We start from the raw sequence: 26,500 nt of genomic DNA, 5'->3' as shown, positions 1-26,500 counted from the left end.
GCTGAGCACCGCATCCTGTGGCACTCCGGTTTCTTGTAAAAATGTTCGCGACAAAACATTGCCCACTCGAACACGGAATGCACGATTAGGCACATAACTTACGATCACATTGGATATGTAGCCACTTATACCTAAGTGTGAGGTCCCCTAATATCTCAAGCGGCCATGTATCGTAGGTCGTCACCTAAGAAATACAGATAGGAAAAACTGCTCATGAACAAAAACTTCAGGAATGCATGCCTCTACTGTACATGCTAAAAGGTGTTGTTGGACGTGAATACTATTGGCAACACACACGAATTCACGAACGCATGTGCACCATCATGCCCTCGGAACACACACATACACTGGCAGGCGTTGAAATTTTGGGTGCAATAGAGAAAAATTAGGCCTACATAGTTTGTACTCTTGGAGAGTATGAACAGAAGGATAAGCTGATGTGACATAACAATCACTGCATGTCATGTCTTTGTGAGCATGTGTTGTGCGCAAGAATAATGGCGTAAAGAAACCTTTGAACACAAAAACAGCATGAAAAACGGTGAACAAATGACAGTTCACACACGCGAAGGAAAGAAGGTGACTTTTAAGGGCTCGTTTTTCTTTGTTAGACACAATATTATTGGGAACTAACAGATAGTAACATTGTGAAGGAAAAAAACAGCGCTACAAATGGACGAGGACGAAGGAAGAAAACATGACACAGTCCTCGTCCATTTGTAGCGCTGTTTTTAAATGCGAAGCATTTCTTAGCAAACCTCAGGCACTTGTGGCCATTTCTATCTATCTATCTATCTATCTATCTATTGATCTATCTATCTCTCTATTCATCTATCTATCTATCTATCTACTCTATCTATCTATCTATCATCTATCTATCTATCTATGCTATCTATCTATCTATCTATCTATCTGTCTGTCTGTCTGTCTGTCTGCTGTCTGCTTGTCTGTCTGTCTGTCTGTCTGTCTGGTTCTATTCTTTATCTATCTATCTATCTATCTATCTATCTATCTATCTATCTATCTATCTATCTATCTATCTATCTATCTATCTATCTATCTATCTATCTATCTAGCCGCCTACGTCTGGGCGCTCTCCTGGTCGCCTCCATAACTTGTCATATACTGTGGAGATAGGTTTGCGAGACGCTTACCCTACGAGGCGACCGGCAAGGGACGCGACGTTCTCCACTGCCGCAGCGAACAAAGACGCTACGGCCGGGTTCGTCGATTCTCCGGCACGGCGCAGAAAAGGCACTCGAGGCAGGAGGTCAACAAACAACACGGGTTTATTAACCCAAGATGCAGCACAGTACGACAGTCACGGGCTTGCAGGCCGTAAGGGGAACTCCGCAAGACCGATCGAGTACGCTTGCCAGCGGCGCTACGACTATCACACAAAGGGCAGCAGTCGAGCACACGAACGAGAAGCCGCCTGCTAGAGCAGCGCGTCAACCTCTCGTGCCAGCCTGAGAGCATCTCACGCGGGCAAGCCCGCGCCAGACAGAAGCAAGCTCAAGGGGGAAGGAGGTTGTTACTGGCGGCCAATGAGGACAGGCGTTGCGCAGTGACGTAAGCTAGCTTGGTGGCGTGAGCATGTGAGCATGTCGAGGCATGCCCGGACGCGTGCCCGCGCGCCGGGAAGCCGACGCATGGCTCGCACCAGACAAAGAGGCCTGGCGCTGCCGCCGTCGTCGCCATACTGCCGATATACGGCGGTCCCCGGCGCTCGAGCCGCGCGGGGCCAACACACGCGCTAGCTGGGGAACGAGGCGCCAAAGGGGAGGGCGCGCTCGATTCCCACATTCCCCCCTCCTAAAGACCGAGGCCAGCCTGTGAAAGAGACTGTCAAGTGGCAAGGTTAGCTCAGCCGCAAGGGGGCTGGCAAAAGGGGCAAAGTCCAACAGGGGCGTGTCGTCTTCCCAAAGGTACAAGTCCATAAGTCGGCCATGGCAACACAAAAGTTGCACCACAAGTTCCACCACTGGGGAGAGTCCACTGCCGGGAAAAGGTCCACAGCCCAAGAGGAACGGGGGCAAGACTGCACAAGGGCGGGCAGCCAGCCCGCTTGAAGTTCGCCGGTCTGGAGAGGTTGACAGCCGGGAACGTAAGAGGTGTGGCTGCAAGTTGCGTGCGGCAGCCAACCGCCAGAAGTCGCTGGGACGGGGGTTGACCAGGAACGGCAGGCCGGAACAGCAGGCAGCCAGGAACGGAAGCCGGAGCGACCACGCTCGGGCCTGGGCCAAATCTTGAGTGGGCGGACCAGCCGCCGAGGGCGGCTGCCGAAGCTGCCAGGTGGGTAAGGCTGGGTGGAGGTGGTGGCTGCAGGCCAGAAGGCAGGAAGCAGGCCACAGCTGGGAGGACCAGGGAACAGCAGGCCATCAGGTCTGGAACAGGCTGGTGGCACGGTAGGCGCAGGGAGACGACGGGGCGACGCAGGAGTGGACAGAAATGCCCCCGGAATAGGCGGTTTGCCAAAAAGGGGTGCCTGCCTGACAGTGCTGCCCAACGAAAGGGGGCGCTTGCCAGGTTATGGCTTCGACAACACGTCAGAGGGTATTTTCGGCCAAGAGGGCCTTCTACCACTTCCAGACGTGTGCCGCCGCAACTTAGCGGTTATTCTCCATTCACTGTCAAGGTATGGAATAAAGTCCAGCTACCTGTCAGTGGGAGAAAGGTTGCTTAGGTGCTTTTCCGCAGGTTGTACCGGTGGCGTGACTTGGGGCCAGCTTTACGGTTTTCCTGCGGTTGTATGACCGCCTCCCCCTCTCCCAAGTCGCTGCTGCGGGCAACGAAAGGGTTTGAGGGCGGCTGCATGAGCCCGGGGGTTTGCCCGCACGAGACTTCACGCATTGTCACATGTGGAGTGAAGAGCGTCACGTTTAATGCCTGGCCAGGTAGCAGAGCGGCACAACTTTTGGAAAGTCTTACGGCCACTCGCATGTCCGGCCAACCGCGAGTCGTGGAAATAGCCGAGGGTGGCCTTCCTTAGACTGCGGGGTACCTCCACCTTAAAAGACTCCTGGGGAGCTTCCTCTGGTAGGATGTGGAGCGCAGGAGAACTCCGCCGGCGACAAACAGATGCGAATCCAACGAGCCCGCAGCAATACCAGACTGCGTAAACGGCACACGGCGCCGACAGCAATACCAGACTGTCAATACGCGGCCGCTCCTTGGGGGCACGGCTTTTGGAGCCCAAAACGGATCGCACTGCAGTGCCTTTGGTATCTCTTCTCTGCTTAACAGGATACCGGCTGAAGTGACGTGCTCACCCGAGGCGGTCGACTCGAAAGTCAATCTGCCGTCGGGGTTCGCGCCTTTCGACCGATAGGAGCCAGGGGCCCCGGAGTCTACTCGGTGCGATTGCTCTCGGGAGAGGCGGACACAAGTGTCACACCGAAACGGAGGCACGCGACAAGGCGTAAGCCACGACGTTTAAACTCCCTTTCCGGTAGCGCACAACAAAGTTGTATCGCTGCAAAGTCAACGTCCAGCGCGCGAGGCGGCCCGAGGGCTCGCGCAAGCGCTTAAGCCAGACGAGCACCATGGGGTCCGTTTCCTCCACCAATGGCACTATGTTGACATAGCAGTCAAGCTACCGGCGAGCGAAATCCCGAGTGGCGTCCCGAACTTAAAAGGCAGCGGTAGCCACTACGAAGGTTGCAAATGGTTGTAGGGCGCCGAAAGGGACGACCCTATAGCCACCGCTTGGGAAGTCATTCACGATACCCGTGCGCGCGAGAAAGACGCGACCGAGAATCACGGGCAGCGAAAGACCAGGGAGATGCACAATGCGCTGTCGGCGCGCGCGATTCTCCCAGCGCACAACCAACCGCGAAGCGCCGCACGAAACAGCGGTGCTGATCGCGAGATGGAAGGCAGCGTTTTGCCTGGAGCTGTGCCGCAGTTGTGTGCAGCGGCTCCGAGGCAGGCGCCGCCGTTCGAGGGTCGCACGCCTGTTCTCCGCCATGCACGCCAGACCCAAAGGGGCCAATAAACGGCACAGAGAAGAGAAGGGTTTCCGCACCGACGGATGCACGATACCTCACACGACAGGCAAAGGAATCGACGACGGAGCGCGGTTACTCACATTTGCCGAAAACGTCGCCCAGGCGCGCATGAGGAACATGATCGACGGAAAACGCGGCGACGGTGTTGCCTATGCGAGCTGGCTCGCGGACGACACTGTCAACCCTTCACGCTCGTGACAACGATGGGACAGCGAGCGTGTGAATGCCAGCACCATGTGGCCTAAGTAGGGACGCTCCGGTGCGGCTGTTTGGTCACTCAGCTGCGCCGCTAACAAAGGAAGGCCAGCGAGCGGAGACGACGCATTGGAAGGGCCCGAAAGCACGTGCTCCGCGTGTGTCTCGACCAGCTAGAAAACCCGAAACTGGCTGGGCTAGGACTATAATCCACATTCGAGCGGTTATCACCAAAGGAGGCCCCAAATACGGGATCTCTCCCGGTGGCCGAAAGCCGAGGGCCGCTAAGGCGAGCTTACCTCGTGCTGCCGGCGTCGTCCGCATCGAACGAGATCAAGTCCGTCGCCACGGGATCGAGCAGGAACGAGTGCCTCGAGAGGGACTGCTCCGCTGCCATGCCGAAACCAAGTTGGGCGCCAGTTATGTAGAGATAGGTTTAGCACAAAGCTTACCCTACGAGGCGACCGGCAAGGGACGCGACGTTCTCCACTGCCGCAGCGAACGAAGACGCTACGGCCGGGTTCGTCGATTCTCTGGCACGGCGCAGAAAAGGCACTCGAGGCAGGAGGTCAACAAACAACACGGGTTTATTAACCCAAGATGCAGCACAGTACGACAGTCACGGGCTTGCAGGCCGTAAGGGGAACTCCGCAAGACCGATAGAGTACGCTTGCCAGCGGCGCTACGGCTATCACACAAAGGGCAGCAGTCGAGCACACGAACGAGAAGCCGCCTGCTAGAGCAGCGCGTCAACCTCTCGTGCCAGCCTGAGAGCATCTCACGCGGGCAAGCCCGCGCCAGACAGAAGCAAGCTCAAGGGGGAAGGAGGTTGTCACTGGCGGCCAATGAGGACAGGCGTTGCGCAGTGACGTAAGCTAGCTTGGTGGCGTGAGCATGTGAGCATGTCGAGGCATGCCCGGACGCGTGCCCGCGCGCCGGGAAGCCGACGCATGGCTCGCACCAGACAAAGAGGCCTGGCGCTGCCGCCGTCGTCGCCATACTGCCGATATACGGCGGTCCCCGGCGCTCGAGCCGTGCGGGGCCAACACACGCGCTAGCTGGGGAACGAGGCGCCAAAGGGGAGGGCGCGCTCGATTCCCGCAATACCAAAATTGGCATAGCAGGGGAGCAGTGTATGACGAACACGAGTCACTGGTCATGAAATGAATAACGCAAAATACCTGTCGCGTACGTCACGAAACCCTTTCTCTCAGTCCCGTGTGGCACATACCCGTAAACCAGAGTTAACTTTATGCGTATATGTGCCACAGGTGATACATAGTCTCAACCAACACAGTAACTGCGAACACATACATTGACACGCAAGAAAAGTGATAATAATAATATTTGTTGGGGTTTTATGTCCGCAAACCACGCTATGATATGAGAGACGCCGTAGCGAAGGGCTCCGGAAATTTTGACCATCGGGTATTTTTTAACATGTACCGAGATCGCACAGAACACGGGCATCTAGCATTTTGCCTCCATCGGAAAGCGGCCGCCGCGGCCGTAATCGAACCCGCGACCTTCGGGTCAGCAGCCGAGCAGCTTAACCGCTACACCACCGCGGTGGACGCAAGGAAAGTGAGGAAACTGAAGACAGAACACCCCTGGAAGACACTCAAGTATCATCCACTCGTCCACGTGGTCCGCAATGTGGACCACGTGGATTACGCAACAACCAGCATCAATGCTTCCTACAATAAATCTGCTGAGAGAGCCAAGCCTCTCATCATTACCGGTGACTTCAACATTGATTTATCAAGACCCAACAATGCTTGGTGCTTATACTGGGTAAAAGACAGATTGGATGTGGAGAGGGCATCAAGAGACCTCGCTGCCACGTCCACGACAGGAGGCATAATAGACCATTTCATCGTAATTAAGAGGCATCCAGGATTTCCACCAGCTGCACTATACCTCGCACTTCACTACACTTAGACTCCTCATAGCCGCGATTACGAACGGATCCGATTAACAAGTTCGGTCCAGCGGCGCTCACTGATCACGGTGATGATGACCTTGTTCAAGAACTGTCAAGAACCCCTTCTACACATACACACGAGTTCGTGAAACGTGCTTGCGCTCTCCGTCGTAACGGAGAAGTATAAACATAACAACTGTAATTGTGACAGTAACGTACGTGCAGTGCGCCTGCGCGTGCCACTCGGCTGTGCATATATGTAGGGAAACTTTCCTGAATGAAGCTTAGTTGCGAGTAACGCCTGTCCGTGCATCTGTGTTCCTTCTTTGTCCTGTTCGGATTCGCGCTATCCAGTTTTGAAGAATATAAGCACTACATATCAGCTTACCGCATCTGGTATTGGTAACACCCATGTTGCTGTTGCCATCGTTACGCCACTGTAAACAACTGGTTGTATAATAGACATGCGACTCTTCAACATATGAGTGTGCATATACCCCTTCCATATTTCTATGGCGTCATTCGGTAACGTTTCGCTAAATGTGAAAAATTACGCCAATCACCATCCCGCGCATGCTTCGCATAACATCGATTCCCACGATACGTGGGATCTGCCAAATTTTTCCTTCACAATGTTGAATCACCAACTAGCCCAAGTTTCTCTTCTAGTAACAGATAGTAATGCCAAGGAAAGTATAGGGGATGTTATTTGTAGTAATTATAATATAAATGTGAAGAAAGTAAAGTGGACGAAAAGATAACTTGCCGCCGGCAAGGACCGAACCTGCGACCATCGAATAACGCGTCCGATGCTCTGCCACTGAGCTACGGCGGCGGTCATCCCCTCGTCCACTTTATGGGGTATATATGTGCATTTAAATCTAGGAGTATTAGTCGGCGCCGATCGTAGCCATCTCGGCGAGTGTGGAACACTCTTTTTCTGCCTGTTGGCGTCAAGTGGCACATCATCATCTTTACGAGCCCGCAGCTGACCAATAATCCCTCGCATGCTACCTCAAGTCTGCCCGAACGAGAGGTACCCTATCTATGAATGAAGGTGACTTTTAAGGGCTCGTTTTTCTTTGTTAGACACAAAATAATGAGAACTAACAGACAATAATGCCAAGGAATGTATAGGGGGTGTTCTTTGTAGTAATTAGGATATAAATCTGAAGAAACTAAAGTGGACGAAAAGATAACTTGCCGCCGGCAGGGACCGAGCCTGGAACCTTCGAATAACGCGTCCGATGCTCTACCATGCACTGAGCTAATTAGCATAAGCCTAATTATTACAATCCAAATTAGCGTGGCCTTAGTAATTAAGCTCGTAACTAAATTCGTCTTGACTAGCGCCCAATTAATTAGCGTCATGCTAATTAGCATGTTGCTAATTAGCTCGGTCTTAGTCTCACACGGATTCATTAGCATGATCTTAGTAAGATGGTGCTTAATTACCTCGGTCTTAGCATGACTTGGCTTAATTAGCTTGGTCATAGGATGCCCTGGCTTAATTAGCTAGGTATACCGATAAGCCAATTAGCTAACCAGCCGGGCGCACGTGCTCGGGGAGCGTGCAGACGATTAAGAAGAGGAAGAAGAGGGCGCGCGCCGGCCGAGCAACGCGCCATCCGCCTCGTGCGCTGCTGCTTTCAGTGGTACTGGTGGCGCCACCAACGGCGGACGGTGGCGATAGGTGGATCTGCACGGCTCATAGAAGCCGTGGGCAAAGCGCCTGTTACTCTCCGTTTTTCTATTCATGTTTCATTCTGGTTTGATATTTGTACTGCCGACGCTGCTCCACTAGACAACCATGCCGTCTGTTACGTCCATTGTTCTATATTATTTGTTTTAAAATGACAGGCCCGTTTTTTTATGCGTGCGCGCGATGCACTGCGTACGTTTCTTACGTGCATGTGTCCAAGTTGTTTGCGTGATCTGTTAACACAGATGAAATAAAAATTGTTGCAGTACAAAACAGCATTCTTGTTTTATTGAACACCCCAAACAGTACAACAACAATTACTATTACGGCTGTATGCATGCTTAAGACACGCACAAAAGACGCGCGATTGTATCTTCGCCCAACACTCGTAGCACTCAACTGGGCCAAGAAAACAGAAATCTAACTTGCTGAACGTTTTACAGCCGTCACACAGCTGCATAATAATGCGTGAAAGTACTTTAGCAAATGACGAACAAACATTCACACAGCGTTTTTTTTTTTGTTCACAGACCGTATTAACATATGAGGAAGTTCTAACTGCATTGCAATCACATATTTCGGAATATCTAATCACTTTCACCATTGAAGCCACAATCCTCTAACACATGCGCTTTAAATTGAGCATGGCATTACTCAGACTTATATAGGAAATGCGCACGCGTGGCATTACTCAGATTTATATAGGAAATGCGCACGCGTGCAATGTATCTCGTATGCTAGATTCTCCTTTGGTACGTGCAGCTCAACATAAAATGCGATTCTAGAAGTAATGTTCGTGGAGTAGCGAGCATATAGAAGGGCAACTACTTACAGCTTCACTTACCTTTGCAAAAACGGTATTCCAATTGCAATTCAATATTAACCGACGCAACAACGATAACAACACACATGTTGCACACAGTCGTATCCGGTTTGACGCGCGAGGCCAAGCGCGGTATTTTAAGTGTAGCACAATCGTGCGCGTACAGTACGCTAGAATATTCTGGCACAATGTCGTCAAGCTTGCAGTCACTTCAGCGGTTCCCACGATGTAGCACCAGTTGACGTCCTCGCGTCATCAAACTGCTACGACGCCGAGAACTACGCACACAGCTGACTTGGAAAAACGCGGAGGCCATCTTGTCCCGCAACCAACGGACAAAAGTACACAACTGAGGCGTCTGAAACATTGCCGTTGATGAGATGGCAGCTGAACGAAATCAGGGCTCATCGTCCGACGTGTGGCCACCGCCTTAACACAATATTAACGTTGCAACGTTCAGGGAAGACGCGACGAGCCCAGCCGGTCTTGTCGGGTGCGCTACAGCACAGTGCACAGCGCGCGCTCTCACGGCCACCGAAAGAAATAAAAGAAAGTGGAGAGAGGAGTTAGCTTGGAGTATGGCCAGTCGGTGGAAGCAAGAGGACGTGTTGCGTCGTCGGTGTGGCGTATTGTCGAGAGATGGCGCTAGTTTGTTTTTGCGCAACGAAATCGCAAACTTCATTCAAAATGCATGGGATCCTATGGGGGGTTAGGAGAGGGTACAACCGCCTTAGCCGAGCGGTGGCGCCACCATACCGATGCACGAGGCGGATAGAATGTACAGGCCGTTTATGATAATTACATACGTGGCCTCGGCTATTAGCTCCGGCCGCGGTGTTGTAAGGCGCTCGGCTGGAGCTAATCTCAGAGGCCGCGGTGTTGATTATTCGAAACGATACTTACCCCCGTATTCAGAAACGCTCCTCGACTTGAACTTGACTTGCCACCGCCTTGGGCATCGCGTTCGAAACGCGTTTGTGCTGCCTTGGCACAGCCTAAAGGCAGCGCGTTCGAAACGCGTTAAAGGCGGTGGCAAGTCAAGTACAAGTGAAGGAGCGTTTCTGAATACGGGAGATAGTGCAGGCATTACACGATTGAAAATTAATTTAAACAGCCCGTACCTCTAAAAAAAGTAGCAATGCATGCGATAGCAACAAATTAGAATCTCGCACGAAGAACGGCAAGCAGCTCGATACTTGCAACGTGCCACTCGAGCGCAAAGGACTGGCGAAAAGAACACACACAGGACGACCGCCAACTAACCACGGTCACAGCTCGTCACTTGCGGCGCACTGCTCAAACACAAGGAAGGACACTCGAAAAGAACGCACAGATATACACAGGACGAGCGCGAACTAATTGTTCTCGTACTTCGTGTTTAAGCAGCGCGCTGCAACCCAACACTCTTACACATGTTTTTTTTAAAACTACGGCGCGTGGAGTGACTCCTCCGCGTCTCCTGCCGCGCGGTGGCGTTCGACGCATCGTGTACTCGGCGTTTCAGATCGCCAGTGGGTACAGAAATGGGCCACCTTCTAGTGCTCGTCTGAAGGGAAATGTAGGAGCGTCGCTTTAAAGCGCGCCCTTCGGGCAATCTCGCGGGTGATACTACTCATACTGAAGCCCCTCCGAGCTCTGCGTGCCGTTAGCGTTAAATGGTATATATAAATATCTCGCCGTTGGTATGCTAAACAAGCGGTGGCGCGCGGCCGAGTTGTTTAAGACAGCGCGCTGCGGAGCGAGGGTTCGAAGCCCGGTGGCGCGCTTCGGAAATCTTTTTCTTCAGATTATATTTTTCTTTGGGGCTTTTATTTATATATAAATACATATACATATACGGGACATGACGGTAACGTCGACGGCAAAAACCAGCCGAGAGTGTCCATATGTTTGCTATCGCAATAATATCTTTAGTAAAAGTTTCGGACACTTTTCTTGCGTGGGTGCGCGTCTGCACTCAGTGGAACGACAAACAAATGAAGATATCTCTGGTTTGAAGACACCACCCAACTTTGTCGACCGCCCTTGACGTAACCAATGGAACGCAGCGCGCACTGAGGGATGTTTTTGGCCTTCTCGTACTGTTGGCTCGTTCAAAAGGGGGTGTCGCCAGAGCTCTGAAAGATTCCGAGTTTCGCCGAACTCGGCCCATCCTGCATAGCACCCCAGGACGCACGAAACGAGCGCACAGGTACACACAGGACGAGCGCGAACTAACAAATGTCACACTTGTCACTTATTTCTGTTTGAACAGTGCGCTCCTTTCGCAAACGCGGCCGCTGCAGCGACGGAGGCCCTCGTACGCTCTGTAACTTCAGCGCGGACATCGCGGGGAAAGCACAAGACAACCCTCCCCCCCCCAGACATCTCTCGGGATAAGGCGAAAAGCACCGGCGCGTGGCAGGAAGAGCGCACGCATCGTAACGAGCGGGGCGACGACCTTTAAGCGCACTTCGCGCCATCTCACTGGCGACCAAGAAAGTATGCTGAAGTAAATGGTGTATATAAATAGCTCGCCGTTAGCATGCTGAAAGACGTATTTCTCGAGGCCTAGCCGTCTAACGCTGCGCCCTGCGGAGCGAGAGGTCGCCCGTTCGATTCCTCGGTTCGGAAAAAAATTTTCTGAATTATTTTTCTTTCTAGTTTATATATATATATATATATATATATATATATATATATATATATATATATATATATTGTAAGCACATTTAACGTACTTCAACTTTCTCATTTGTACATAGTCATCATCATCGCTGTTCTTCCTTGTTCTTCCGCTTCCTCGTGTTTTGTGCCGAGGGACACACGGCGGAATAAACTGTTCTGCTGCTGGCGTTCTCTGGTCCGGTCGTCCTGCTGCGGCTTTCAAGATATATATATATATATATATATATATATATATATATATATATATATAGTATAAAATGATGTTTTGGTTGTTATCTAACCAAAAGACTACAATTTGTTTCTTTTCACTGTTGTAGCTCAAAATAGGTAACGGTTGATTCTGGAATTCCCCAGGGCTCGGTTCTTGCACCTCTACTATTTCTTTTGTTTATTAATGATATTGAGGAAGAAATTCTTGTTAAAGCGAAACTTTATGCAGATGACTGTGTTTTGTACTCTGGTGTAGACGGCACATCCGATGAACTGCTGTTAAACCAGGCATTTCAAAAAGTAGCCTCCTGGTGTAAGGAATGGCAAATGGTCATTAACTTCGAGGAAAAAAAAACAAACAGCCGTGATATCGATTACTCGCAAGAAAAGTCCTTTGCATTTCAGGTACAACGCTAAAAATATTTTTCTGTCTGAATTCACTAGTTATAAATACTTGGGGCATTACATATCAAATGATCTTTATTTATACATTTATTTACAAATACTGCTGTCTCGATTTCGAGACATACCAGGAGTGAGTACATATTGCCACGTGCGTTTCTTTATCACTTTTGCTGTATTCGGTTTTCGGCCACAAAGACTGTCAGCAACGCTCAGCGCGAACCGCGCCTCATTGTTCGAGAACCTTCGCGATCATTGTAGATCGATTTGTTAAGATTGCGCGCAAGACGCGCACACTCGAGCTTATTCTAGAATTTGCACGACGGCCAGCGATAACGCTGGAATATTCGACGGCATATGTTTAAATGCCGACGCGCTTCAGCGCTTGTCAGTTGATCGACGGAATAAGAGGCTGGATCCGAGCTAGTTGGTACACTGACATTATGAAACCGTTAAGCGCACAAAGACGGGAACAAGAAGACGACACACAGAGCGCTACTTCCAACTGATGTTTATTGCAACACAGAAACGCCATATATGTAGTCTCTCCACTCAGAAATCGCTACTGCGCATGTTTGAGAGCTGAGCTATCAGCTTCTCCCTTATTCCTACACTCTCCTCTCTCCCTTTTTTTCTCTTTTTTTCCGCTAACGATAACAGGCTTTGTTAGCGCGTGCATGGTAACTGGGCGGTACAGAAAGAGCACTTGAATCACACAAGCATTTCTTTAACAAGAATCATAAAGGCAAAACCAACAGGGTGAAAAGGTGACGTACCAAAAATGAACAAGGGTATTACAAATGCTGGCCAGCATAAATGAACAGGAATGAGAAACAAATGCGGCTAAACAATGGAAGTCGTCAAAAGGTAAAAATGGTATGAAAACAGAAGTCGTAAGAAGGTAAAACAGTATAAAATGATGTAAAAAGTTATAAAAAAGGACCTTTAAAAGGTTAAAAACCTAAAACGTAAGAGCAAAACTATGTAAAAGTCACTGGTTTTGCAAAAACGCCAGCTCTTTCTTCGAAAGCGATACAGATGCATGCTAACACAACTGGGTCCGAGCTGTACTATGCATGATGCCTCATGAATTTCCCGAGCAATCTGGTCTCGGTATTTCCTGAGCACGACAGTTTGGTCCAGAAAGGCAGAACAACCGCAAGTTGCACAATGTAAGGCCATGTTGCTGCCTGACTTTTGCTTCAAATTGTTGGCATGTTCTCGTAAGCGATCACTGATACATCGGCGAGTTTGGCCGATGTAAACATGTCCACATGAGAGCGGAACCTTATACACGACTCTGCATTTGCAGGACACGAACCTCGTGGCGTGTTTCTTGCTGCATATGTCAGGCTTTTCGCTGCTCACGTTGACACGCTTGCACAGGCCTCCAAGTTTGTTGGGGGCGGAGAACACCACCCTGACACCTGCGCGTCCTGTTGCCTTCTTTATCCTATGGGACACTTGGTGTACGTACGGAATGACAGCAGTTTTTGTCTTGTCGGTGTTTTTCCGAGGCACATCATTGGTTTTCTTGAGCTTGCGCAACAAGGTTTCAGCAAGGTCACATAGAAGAAACTCAGGAAATCAGCTGCTTTTAGTTGATTGATTTGAGAGGCAAAGCTTTGGGGAATCTGATGGGAACACGACCTAATGAGTGCGTTATTCATGGCGGCAAGAGCGACGGCACGTTTCACTAGCTTCGAGTGGTTGGAGGCGTAGGGAAGTAGGCGTTTCCTAGAACGGGGGGCGTAAATCCAACAGGCATGTCCTGGGGTAAAGTGAAGCTCGAGGTCGAGGAAGCGGATGCGACCATCCTCAGGAAGTTCCTTAGTAAGAGTCAGTCCTGGGAACGCCTTGCAGAACCTCGAAGCAGAACAAATCTTCTATTTCTTGTGTGGCGTTCTCGGAGGTCCTCTTGAAAAGCACAAGAAAATCGTGTCAGGGTGGTGTTCTCCGCCCCCAACAAACTTGGAGGCCTGTGCAAGCGTGTCAACGTGAGAAGCGAAAAGCCTGACATATGCAGCAAGAAACACGCCACGAGGTTCGTGTCCTGCAAATGCAGAGTCGTGTATAAGGTTCCGCTCTCATGTGGACGTGTTTACATCGGCCAAACTGGCCGATGTATCAGTGATCGCTTACGAGAACATGCCAACAATTTGAAGCAAAAGTCAGGCAGCAACATGGCCTTACATTATGCAACTTGCGGTTGTTCTGCCTTTCTTGACCAAACTGTCGTGCTCAGGAAATACCGAGACCAGATTGCTCGGGAAATTCATGAGGCATCATGCATAGAACACCTCGGACCCAGTTGTGTTAGCATGCCATCTGTATCGCTTTCGAGGAAAGAGCTGGCGTTTTTGCAAAACCAGTGACTTTACTTAGTTTTGCTCTTACGTTTTAGGTTTTTAACCTTTTAAAGGTCCTTTTTTATATCTTTTTACATCATTTTATACTGTTTTACCTTCTCACGACTTCTGTTTTCATACCGTTTTTCCCTTTTGACGACTTCCATTGTTTAGCCGCATTTGTTTCCTGTTCATTTATGCTGGCCAGCATTTGTAATACCCTTGTTCATTTTTGGTACGTCACCTTTTCACCCTGTTGGTTTTGCCTTTATGATTCTTGTTAAAGAAATGCTTGTGTGATTCAAGTGCTCTTTCTGTACCGCCCAGTTACCATGCGCGCGCTAACAAACCCTGTTATCGTTAGCGCGAAAAAAAGAGAAAAAAAGGGAGAGAGGAGAGTGTAGGAATAGGAGAGAAGCTGATAGCTCCGCTCTCAAAGATGCGCAGTAGCCATTTCTGAGTGAAGAGACTACATATATGGCGTTTCTGTGTTGCAATAAACATCAGTTGGAAGTAGCGCTCTGTGTGTCGTCTTCTTGTTCCCGTCTTTGTGCGCTTAACGGTTTCATATTGATCGACGGACGACGCCCTAGCTGTTCGCCGCTATCATTGTACAGCGTGTATTGCTGTAGTTCTAGTTCTCATTTTCCGGCCACAAGTTCGGCCAAATAAACAGTTTCACCCTGCAAAGGCCGACTGCTGCCTTCGTCGACGTCACGACCACGTGACAATATTTTTTGCTACAAACAACAAAAGAAAGAAACGCTGAAGTTATGCAAACAGATGAAGTATGATATGCTTACATAGCTGTACAACAAAATCTTTCATCAGGTGCGAGTGCAGATGTTGATGGGAATACAGAAAAAAGACAACCGCTAAGACAATGAAAAACAGATTAAAACTAGATGGGTATTCGTAGTTTCTCAACGAACTCGTCATGAGTCAAAACCATCCAAGTTGTTCCAGGTTCAACAGTGAATGGAAAAAACAAAAATTTAAAACAGTCAATATGTGTCCTGAAAGGAATAATGTTTAGTCTGTCGGTTTGCCTAGTGACACGTGTATTAGCGGATACAAAAGAGAAGGGTGCCTGAATACCAGATTACGTGTGGACAATCTTGTGCAGCAAAACTACTCGTTCGCGTTTGCGCCTATGCTCCAAAGTCTGTAGCGATAAGATATGAGCACGTGACGAAGTTGAAAAGCTGCGATCATAACGACCGAAGATGAATCTGATAGCTTTTTTCTGGATTGATTCTAGCTGCATTATGTCACACCTGAAGTGAGGAGACCATACAGTTGAAGCGTAATCTAGTATCGGACGATCTAGTGATCTGTAGGCAGTCAGCTTACAGTCCAACGTTGCATTTTTTAAAGCTCGCTTTATGTAACCAAGTTTCCTAAGCGCTTTTGCAGAGATATGGTTGATATGGGCGTGCCATTTTAGGTTATGTGAAAAAATGACACCACGATATTTGAAGTCACTAACTTGGGACAAGTAACTACCATTGGCATTGTAAGAGTAATTCAGCGGTTTCTTTTTGTTACCGAAAGTCATGGCAACTGTTTCGGTAAAATTTATTTTCATTTGCCACATATCACTCCATTCGCAAAACATTGAAAATACCTTGTATAATAAAGAGCTGAGACACGGCGTGGACAAGAGAAACTGTAATATGACAGTATAGAACCGTAAGCCTAGCCAGCGCAAACAGCAACAACGTTCAGCACGAGCCGCTCCTGTGTAGCGCTGACGATACGACTGTGTAGCTAGCTCTTCAGGGTGCACTTCTTCTTCATCACATTTTCCCCCTCGCTGAAGACGGAGCCCAGTAGGCGTTCTAAGGTGTCGTAAGAACAAGGGGTTCGTGATATGGCTTAAGGCGATCCACGTGAACAGTTTCGCGGCCTCGGCGACGCAGGTCCGTAGTGGGCGTGAGGGGTTCGATGAGGTAGTTGACGGGAGAAGTTTGCTGTAGCACGCGGTAGGGTCCATGGTACCGGCTGACAAACTTCGAGGAGTTACCTGGCGCAGGAGTGGGAGGCACCCAGAGCCAAACAAGAGAGTTGGGCGAAAATTGATTGTGGGGCCGTCCGTCGTCGTGTCGAAATTTCTGTAGCCCCTGTTCTTGAGTTGTAAGGGAGCGGGCTAGTCGCCGACATTCGTCTGCATATCGAGCAGCTTCGGAAACTGGCGTGCCCTCTGATGAGTCGGGTCGGTAGGGAAGAATGGTGTCGATCGGAGACGATGGTTCTCGGCCATAGAGTAAAAAGAAGGGAGAAAAGCCGGTCGTTGCCTAGGGTGCCGTATTGTGGGCGTACGTTACGTAGGGAAGAATAAGGTCCCAGTTGGTGTGGTTAGAGGCGACATACATAGAAAGCATGTCTCCAAGAGTTCGGTTGAAACGCTCGGTCAAGCCGTTTGTTTGAGGGTGATATGCGGTAGTACCGCGGTGAATCACATGACATTCAGCGAGAAGTTCTTGAATAACATCCGCGAGAAAGACGCGCCCTCGGTCGCTCAGGAGTTCACGAGGAGCGCCATGACGCAGAACAAAGCGTTGAAGCAGGAAAGACGCAACGTCACGTGCCGTTGCGGCTGGCAGAGCGGCTGTTTCTGCATATCTCGTGAGGTGGTCTATCGCCACAATAACCCAGCGATTTCCGGCGGATGTGTATGGTAGAGGACCGTAAAGGTCTATTCCAACCCGGTCAAATGGTCGCATTGGGCACGGCAACGGCTGCATTGGTCCAGAAGAGCGGCAAGGATCGGGCTTGCGGCGTTGACACTCTGTGCAAGATCGAATGTACTTTTGTACGAATATGTACATGCCGCGCCAGTAAAACCGAAGACGTAGTCTGGCATAGGTCTTAAACAGACCAGCGTGTGCGCACTGTGGATCGGCATGAAAAGCAGCACATATGCTGGCGCGGAGTTGCCTGGGTATGACAAGTAGCCATTTGCGGCCGTCAGATTGGTAGTTGCGGCGATAAAGAATGCCATCACGGATGGCGAAATGAGAGGCTTGTCGGCGTAGTGCTCGAGATGGCGGGCGTGCGAGCGCGTCATATAGGTAATTCATCAAAGACGCAATCCACGAATCTTTGCGTTGCTCCAAAGCCATGTCGAGGGATCCTAATGGCGAACATAAGTTGTCCAGAATGGAGACACTCGGAATGTCAGTGGAAACAGGCGAACGCGAAAGAGCGTCGGCATCGGCATGCTTCTGGCCTGAGCGGTAGATAACCCGGATGTCGTACTCTTGGAGCCGCAAAGCCCATCTTGCCAAGCGGCCGGAGGGATCTTTGAGAGAGGACAACCAGCAAAGTGCGCGATGATCGGTAACGACATCGAAGGGTCGACCGTACAGGTAAGGCCGAAATTTTGTAATGACCCAGATGATCGCTAGGCATTCTTTTTCAGTTACTGAATAATTTGCTTCAACTCTTGTTAGTGTGCGACTTGCGTACGCAACAACATAGTCTTGGTAGCCGGGCTTTCGTTGGGCGAGGACTGCTCCAAGACCGACACCGCTAGCATCAGTGTGGATTTCTGCGGGAGCACTTGGATCGAAATGACGCAGTATGGGTGATGTGGTCAGTAGCTGACGTAGCGTCGCAAACGCATGATCGCAAGCCGGGGACCACGCGGACAGATTGGGGTCTCCTTGAAGCAGGTCTGTCAAAGGTGCCATAATCGAGGCGAAATTGCGAATGAATCGGCGGAAGTATGAACAAAGGCCGATGAAACTGCGCAACTCTTTTAAAGACGCAGGCCTCGGGAACTCTTTAACGGCACGTAGCTTAGCGGGATCAGGGAGTACGCCATCTTTCGATACGACATGTCCGAGAATGGTCAGCTTGCGTGCCCCAAAGTGACATTTCTTTAAGTTTAGTTGAAGGCCAGCTTCAGCAAGACATCGTAAAACCTGCTCCAAGCGACGAAGGTGCGTTGGGAAGTCAGGCGCAAATACCACCACATCATCCAAGTAGCACAAGCATGTGTTGCATTTGAGGCCTCGTAGAATAGTGTCCATCATGCGCTCAAATGTCGCAGGCGCATTGCAAAGGCCGAATGGCATTCGGCCTTTGCAAAATTCGTATAAGCCATCCGGTGTGATAAATGCGGTTTTTGGCCGATCATCTGTATCCATAGGTACTTGCCAATAACCAGAGCGGAGATCGAGGGAGGAAAAGAACTCTGCACCTTGTAAACGGTCTAGGGCGTCGTCTATCCGGGGCAAAGGATAAACATCCTTTCGCGTTATCTTGTTTAGACGACGATAATCTACGCAAAAGCGTATCGTGCCATCCTTCTTTTTAACTAAAACAACTGGTGATGCCCATGGACTGTCTGACGGTTGAACGACGCCGCACTTTAGCATGTCACCTACTTGTTCATCAATGACGCGGCGTTCAGTCGACGACACACGGTACGGTCGCTGCCGTAGTGGTGGGTGAGAACCTGTGTCGATCCGGTGGCATACAGTTGATGTTCGGCCTAGACAAGTGCTGTGGCTGTCGAAAGCTGGGCGAAATTTGTCAAGGAGGCATAGAAGGTCACGGCGTTGCTGCGGGTTTAGATCGTCGTCGATGACATGGCTGAAAACGTCACCGGCCGATGCGCCACTTAAGGGACTACAGAAGAGGGCGTTGACCTCTGATGAACCATCAGGAAGGCACGTGATGGTGTCGCAAGGCTCCATTGTGCCGATACATTCACCTCGAAGCAATGTAATCGGGAATGGGAATGGATTGCCCACAGGGACGTCGGTCGTACCACCTTGAAGGGTAAGCAGAGCGGTTGGGAGCGGTGAGAGGTGGCGATGAACGAAAGCAGCGGAAGGCGTGAAGAGCGCGATACCTTCGGAGGCAGCGGAACATGCCACAGGTGCCAAGACAGTAGCGTGCGGAGGGATCTGGGTGTCGTCGGTGATGACCAACTTCGCGCAGGAAAGGTGATCGCCGGCAGGTAAAGCATCGGCAAGAGATGAGAAGGCGACTTCTGCACGGGTGCAATCGATGACGGCTTGGTGACGGGACAGAAAATCCCAACCTAAAATAACATCGTGAAAACAGTGCGGAAGTACGACGAACTCGACTGTGTAGGGTACTTTTTGAATGAGGAGTCTGGAAGTACATGCCGCAACAGGCTGGACGGGCTGTGCTGTGGCAGTGCGAAGAGACGGACCGTAGAAGGGGGTCGTCACTTTTCGGATTGAGCGGCACAATTTTTCGGCTATGACAGATATTGCGGCACCCGTATCGATGAGAGCAAGAACAGATACACCTTAGAGAACGGCATTAATAACATTCGGCGGTGGAAGAAGAGGGCTTGTACTTTGCGACGATGACGCAGTTCTTGCCTCGGGAACTGCGCCATTTAGTTTTCCGTGTCGGTTGCAGATGGACGTCGACGCATCGGGGAGAGCGAGCGACGACGAGAAGAAGGAGAACGACGGTCAGAAGCTGGTCGAAGGCTTGGTCGTGGAAGGGGCAACTCGCGGTCTGAAGCGTAGGAGAACGTGTGGCTGTAATCAGGTGCGCGGGGGTCGTCACGTGAATGTAGTGGTCGGCGGTGGCACAGGCGTGCAACGTGTCCGGGTAGACCGCATGAAAAGCAGATTGGCCGGTTGTCGGCTGTGCGCCAAGGATTGGCGACCCGATGGACCGGAGGTCGTGGCGGCATCGTGGCGTAAGCAGGAGTAGACAACGGAGGCGGCACGCGGAAAGTCTGTGGTCGTGGTCGTGCTGCTGCTTCGGCGTACGTCAACGGTGCGGTGACTGGTGGCGGCAGCTCTGGTGGAAGAACCTCAGGCACTTGGTCTTGTATGAGGCGTTGTAGTGCGGGATTGAGCGGCGTACTTCGCTCCGGCAGGTTGGGGATTAGTGAGAGCTGGCGAGCAACTTCCTCGCGCACAAAAGCTTGAATCTGCGAGAGAAGTACGGGATCTGGCGAGGGAGTCAAGCCGGACAACGATTCCTGATGTTGGACAGGGCGGCGGGTGACGAGGCGTTGCCGGCGGAGCTCGTCATAGCTTTGGCACAGCTCAATGACTTGGGGCGACAGTACTCGGGCCCTTCGAAATCAGCATCTGGAATGCGTCCTCGTCTATGCCCTTCAAGATGTGCTTGATTCTGTCCGCCTCGGCCATGGTCGCATCGACGCGTTTGCACAGGTCGATGACGTCCTCAATATATAGCTGGTAAAGGTCTCGCCAGGTTGTTGAGAGCGCGACTGCAGGCGCTGTTCCGCGCGAAGCTTGCGGACAGCAGGACGGCCGAAGACTTCGCTGAACTTAGCCTTGAACGCGGTCCAGGTGGGAACGTCGGATTGATGGTTCTGAAGCCACAAGTGAGCAATGCCGGCGAGGTAAATACCGACAGTGGCCAGTTTCATGGCGTCGTCCCATTTGTTGAGGACACTCACGAGTTCATAGGTAGACAGCCAGTCGTCGACGTCGTGGTCATCAGTGCCGCTGAATATTGGAGGGTCCCGCTGACGAACCGCGCCGGTGCATGCGGTGGCCTGCGGAGCAGGTAGCGGCAGGCTTGTGTGAGTTTCGGTGGTCATGGCGGCAGGTAGAGTCCGGTTGCGCAACTCCTGGATTGTCAGAAGACCTAGCAACCTCCACCAATTATAATAAAGAGCTGAGACACGGCGTGGACAAGAGAAACTGTAATATGACAGTATAGAACCGTAAGCCTAGCCAGCGCAAACACCAACAACGTTCAGCACGAGCCAGCTAGCTCTTCAGGGTGCACTTCTTCTTCATCACACTTCCTTATTTCTATTTGTTCACTAGCATCAGAAACAGGGCGGTAGAGGACGCAGTCATCTGCAAATAGGCGCAACTGAAAGTTGGTGTTATTAATAACGCTTACTACATCATTAATGAAAATGAAAAATAACAGAGGTCCGAGCACTGAACCCTGAGGCACTCCAGATGTGAGTGGTACCGATGAAGAATGCGTGCGATTAAAAGTAACGAACTGAGATCTGAAGTGTAAATAGTCAGTGATCCAGTTTATTAATTTAGACCCTTTTAATATAGCTCGCAGTTTACATAGAAGCTTTTCCTGGCAGACCATGTCAAAAGCTTTCGAATAATCAATGAAAATGGCGTCTAGTTTATCGTGACTATTGAGCGCAGAAGCTATGTTGTGTGTCAACTCTATGAGTTGCGTGACGGTGGAAAAACCAGAGCGAAAGCCGAGCTGGCTTTGTGAGAGGAGATTGTGGACAGTTAAATACTGTACAATATGCCTGTGAATAATGCGTTCAAGAAGCTTACCGCAAGTCGAAATAAGGGGTATTGGTCTATATTTTACTATAAGCTGCAGATTTAAATGCTGGAACGACGCTGGCAATTTTCCAAGCTTTGGGAACAGCTGAAGTGTCCAGAGATTTATTGAAGATCACTGTAAGATAATGGGCATTCCATTCTGAGTATCTCTTCAAAAAACATGTTGGGTATGGCATCAGGTCCCGCGCTTTTAGTCGTGTGAATTTTTAGCAACAGGTTATGAACCCCAGCGTGAGTTACCTCGAGACCAGGCAACGCGTGTTCCGAGATACGTATAAAAGGAGGACGAGAACCATCATCTTGGCTGAAGACGGAGTGAATGTATCTATTGAAGCCTTCAGAAATGGTGACAGGATGAGTGCAAGTTTGATCGTTGATAATGAATGCTGTAGAGTGATGAGAAGAGGGAAGTATCGATTTCCAAAATTTAGATTGGTTGTCCTTCATGAACGTTGCTAACGTCGTATTGTAATAAAAGTTTTTCGCTTCTGTCATTTTTGTCCTTAGCTCAGACTTTAGCGAAAAAAGGAATGGATCGAGGTGGTTTCGCTTGCGTATGCGCTTAATGCGCCGTATGAGATGGATTATAACACGTGTGTACCAAGGACGCTTCGGGTTATGTTTTACACATTTTTGAGGGACGAACTGTGTCACACAGGTCCGCACCAAATTATAAAACTGCTCTAACAATGCATCAACACTGCATGATTCACTGCTCGCCATGAAACTACCCGAAAGAGGATGCTAACAATTCTACAATCGCACGATGGTCAGCATGCGTGAAATCAGTAACGGTGCTGAATCTCGGGTTACAAGGTTCACGAGTCACGTTCAGCTGCAACAACACACCCTTGTGATCAGATAAAGCATCACCACGTGACAATATCACACTCAAAGCCATGTTGCAGCAGATCTTTGTTAATGAACACAAGGTCCAGAACAGAGTTATCTCTGGATGGACATTCAACCACTTGGCTTAAGTCAAAAGAAACAGCCATGTTAATGAGGGAGTCGCATATTGCCTTTTCACGACCTGTTGAAGTTAGCAAGTCCCAATCAATACAAGGAGCATTGAAGTCACTTGCGATGATCATTTCATAACTAATAATTCGGTTACGGGCTATATATTGTGTAATATGGAAAAATACATCTTCAGAACTGGGTGGACGATAAACAGCACCAATTACCTTCACAAAAAGAGAAAGTTTTATACGACACCAAACAAACTCAGTATTCGGAAGTTCAGGTAGCACTAAAAATTCGATGCCTTTCCTAATGAAGACAGCAACACAACCATCACCTTTGCTAAATTGTCTGTCATTTCTTGTGACCGAATAAGCTGGCGGCAAAAATTCGGAATCTGATATAGCGTTGTTCAGCCATGTTTCCGTAACACAAATAACTGAGGGGTGATGATACTCTACTAGCCAGTTGAAATCCTGAACCTTGTTAAGCAGACTGCGAGCATTTATGTTCAAAGGGGTTAGTTTCCGTTCACTACTAAGTCACTCTGTGCCCCTAGAAACGGTGGCGCGAGGAGCCTGAACAAGTGTTTTGCGAACACTGTCCCACGTGTAGCGAACGCTGTCTACTATCAAGGAATCGTAATCTGTATTTAGATGCCTGTTTACGGATATCAACCGAATGATCCCACAAATTTTTGCGGATTTGCCTTACGCTTGCAGAAAAATCTTCCTTAATGTATATGCTGGTTCCTTTCAGCTTTCTGGCATTCTTAAGAATTTCAAGCTTGGTTCTGAAGAGCAGCAACTTAAAGATGACAGGGCGCCTCTTTTCACTTCCTCGCGTGCCGAGTCTGTGGCAGCGTTCAATGCCATCGCATTGAATTCCAATCTTGCAAGACAGCAATTTTGTCACAGAAACCAGCAATCTTTCGGAAGTTTCATCCGTTGATTCATTCAAGCCATAAATAATCAAGTTATTTCTGCGGGATCGATTTTCAAGGTCATCATTTCTGCGATCAAGTTTTTTGATTGCATCTTTGAGGTTTGCAACCGTTACTTCTAGTTCGTGAACGCGTTGAAGGGCATCATTTACAGTCGAAGACAGCGTTTCAATGTCTTCAAGACGCTGCTCGAAAGAAGTCATTCTTGAACTGAGCGTAGAAAGCTCTTCACCAATTCGCTTCTGTCCGGCTATCAGTTCTGTGAACCTAATTTCTACTTTCTATCTGGGCCGGGGTTTAACTCAACATCGCCAGAGAGTTGCAACAAGATTCTCAGGGAATGCATGAGACATGAAAAAACATACACAATGTGCTGAGGGTCTGGCAGCAGCAATAAGAAACGGTCATGGCTGCAATAACATTTAGAAGAATATATCCGGCGTACCTGCAAGAAGGAGCACACGTGTTTGTAAGAACCGTCTGCCATGCTGCTGCCAGACCCACTGAAGAGGATTGACCGCAGAGCTTCAAGTCTCCCTTATATATATATATATATATATATATATATATATATATATATATATATATATATATATATATATATATATATATATATATATATATATGGGTGCCGCATAAGTATGAGAGGTGGCACTTCAAGAAAACTTCATTTATTACGTCGACGTTTCGGTCAGAGCCTGACCTTTCTGGAGGCGAAATTTCGTGTATATTTCCGTGTTTATATGGACACCAAATGAGAGGGGAAGAAAGTGAGAGCGGGAGGATGAAATTTTGCTCGGGTGTTATCAGGAGAGAGGACCAGGAGTAACACGCTGCCGCCGACAGCGGAGCGCTTCGCGACAGAGCTTATGCGTATGCGTCGGCTTTTACTCATCGTTAGAAGTCGTCGCTCTATTCTGTCCCTGAGGGCTGGACGAAGAGCCGGCTCAAGTTAAAAACAGCCGGTGTGCGACTCAAACCGGCTGATTGAAAAAAGGGGTTAAAGTGGATGCAGCTGCACACGCGGCATCGAAAAGTGGGTGTCGGTGAGCACTGTTCACGCGGCGTATTGCCCTTTTGGACAATGCGGAAAGAGTCTTGGCTACCGTCTCACTTGCCGAGCCTGCTCGTTTGTATGTACCTGCTGGGCACAAACCACTTCTTGAGAGAAATTGAAAATCTTACAATAATGGAAGGTGCTTTTCTCGTCACACTAGACGTCACGTCACTATACACAAACATGCCACATGATGATGGCATTCAGGCTCTTGTGAAGTCCTACGGGGAAAACGCGCCAGCCTCTTCTCCACACCCGATTGCCCTTGAAACTCTAGCTAGGATCGTCCTCGAATTAAACAGCTTCGAATCCGACAACCAATATTTTCTTCAAATAAATGGAACGGCGATGGGAACGAGGATGGCGCCGAACTATGCCAATATATTTATGCACGAGATCGAATCGAGTTTTCTGTCAACATATCCCACGAGCCCCGCCTTCTATAAGCGGTACCTGGATCACATCTTTTTTATTTGGACGGGCACTGAAGAACAACTAATTAAATTTACCGATGCATTTCACAACGTCCATAAAAGCATTTCTTTCACGCATACTTATTCTAGAACAGAGATTAACTTTCTTGATGTTAACGTAAGGGTGGAAGGGAGTATACTGATAACTAGTGTTTACAGGAAGCCTACAGACGCGCAGCAATACCTGCACTTCAAGAGCTGTCATCCGCGGCATTGCGAAACCAGCATCCCATACTCCCAGGCACACCGATTTAGGAGAATATGCTCTGAAACAAAGGACTTGAAAGAGAACACGGACCGCCTACGCAACGTCCTTATAAAGCAGCATTATCCACCTCCAGTCGTCGAAGACGCAATACAAAAAGCTGCGAATCTGAACCGCCACCACATCCTACACAATCAGAACAAAGAAAGTAAAGGGGAACGGAGCAACCTAATTCTTACATTCACTAGTAACGCGCCGAATATTAACAAAATTCTGAAAAAGCATTTCAATATCATTGAACAAAGCGATCGCCTTGAAAAGCTATTTACTATCCCGCCGTGGGTGGTATACAGGCACCCGAAAAATGTTAGGGACTATGTAGTACATTCTAAAACAAACAGAACAGAACAAGTTGGTTGTCATCCCTACGGAAAAAGTAGATGTCAGGTGTGCAAGCACATGCTAACAACCACGATAGCTGAAAGTACGCATGGTAATGTTACACACACCATACAGGGTGACCTTAATTGTTACTCCTCAAACGTTGTCTACCTATTGGAATGTGGAATCTGCGCCAAACGATACGTTGGACAAACTGATATGCCTTTTCGAATCAGCTTCAACAACCACCGCTCGCATGTGAACACACTACCGAACCTTCCCCTTTCCAAACATGTAAGTCAGAAGGTCACAGTTTTGATTCCATTAAAATAACACTACTCCAAAACATTTCCGCTATCAGACAGAACGTGAACAGCGTGAATCGTACTTAATACACAAATTCAACACCGTTGAGCATGGAATAAATGAACATCCGGGTGCTCTTCCTGTTTTACGTGCCTTAAAGGGGTCATGAACCACTTTTCCAAATAATGATCTAATGGCCTCAGTATCGGAGTGTACTGCCTCCCGAATCGATTGCCGCAAAAATTTCTCGAATCCGTCAATAATCAGCGGAGTTACGGGGGTTTGGCGCACGCTCCCAGCGCTTTCTCTCTTTTCTCGTGCCGACGAGCGCACTGGAAGCTAGACAGGGAGGGATGGCATGGGGGAAAGAAGTTACGCCAGCGCGCGTCATGAAACGCGATCGCTCTCCCGCTGTGATTCGCTTGCGCGAGTGCGGCTACCGTGTACTGAGGAGGGCGCCGGCAAGTGACGGCACCCCGCGGCAAGAAGCGCATCTGATCCGAACGCCGCTCTCGATTTACGTCGGCTATCGGCCAATAAGCGTGCTATGTCTCTGCGACGTACAGCGGACAGACGCCCCGCCC

Source organism: Rhipicephalus sanguineus, chromosome 6 (assembly GCF_013339695.2).
Source record: "Rhipicephalus sanguineus isolate Rsan-2018 chromosome 6, BIME_Rsan_1.4, whole genome shotgun sequence".
NCBI lineage: Eukaryota > Metazoa > Arthropoda > Arachnida > Ixodida > Ixodidae > Rhipicephalus > Rhipicephalus sanguineus.
Note: the sequence above shows the minus strand (reverse complement) of the source record.